The following is a 963-nucleotide window of genomic DNA, read 5'->3' as shown; positions in this document are numbered from 1 at the left end:
ATTTTAATCTGTCATAAAAACGTTTGGTTACAAACATGTAACAAACAGCCAAGTTGCTCTCACAATACTCGAGTAAAAGCATCTTGTTATTTTCTACTCTGACGATTTACCTTCTAGATTTGTGTTTTTTACAGAGGACTTTTGTTTTGTAGTGCGCGCGCAGTCATGCGCAGTTCAGCAATCCGAGTAAAGTTGGCAATAACAGATTCGAACTTCCCGGGTCAATAACTCATGAGCTAAACGTTGTTACTACACGAATAACACCTCTTTTTAATCGTAGTAATGTAGACAAGCAGCTACAACCTAATTTTCCTCAAAACGAGCTTTCCCTCGCAGTGGACAAAATACATTGATCTCTATGCGCAGGAGAGAGGCAGATCCGAAGGCAGCGTCTGCAAAGTGCACAACCCGAAAAGCGTTACTACGAAAACAGTCAATAATTTCACTGTCACACACTACTATAGTATCATCAAATTCAGTTCACACATCACTGCTGTCCTGATGGTTATACTACAACACTTATTTTTTGGGGGGGAAAAATAAATTTTTATTTAAGTCCCATTAACTTAATGAATTATAATTTTTTTAAATTAAATATTCAATAACTTCACTGTTATTCGCTGTATTGTTGCCAAATTCAGTTTACACATCACTGATGTCCTGATGGTTATACTACAACACTTATTTTGAAAAAGAAAAAGGTTTTAATTGTATATTTTGGCAACATACAGTGAAGTTATTGAATATTTTTCATAAAAATAATAAAAAATAATAAATTTACAATTGTATATACAACTTAAAATATATTTTTCTCAAAATAAGTGTTGTAGTATAACCATCAGGACAGCAGTGATGTGTGAACTGAATGTGATGATACTATAGTGTGTGACAGTGAGTTATTGACTGTTTTCGTAGTAACGCTTTTCGGGTTGTGCACTTTGCAGACGCTCCCTCGGATCTGCC

General features: G+C 34.9%; 1 protein-coding gene across 1 annotated transcript in view; it reads right to left on the bottom strand.

The window, feature by feature from the left end:
* Positions 1-963, bottom strand: part of LOC311291223 (uncharacterized protein) — a 51104-nt gene that overhangs the window by 13897 nt on the left and 36244 nt on the right. The window lies entirely within an intron of this gene.

This window comes from Rutilus rutilus (assembly GCF_951802725.1).
Source record: "Rutilus rutilus genome assembly, chromosome: 5".
In the NCBI taxonomy this organism is placed as follows: Eukaryota; Metazoa; Chordata; class Actinopteri; order Cypriniformes; family Leuciscidae; genus Rutilus; species Rutilus rutilus.
The sequence above is the reverse complement of the archived record's forward strand: the minus strand, read 5'-3'. Positions and strand labels throughout refer to the sequence as shown.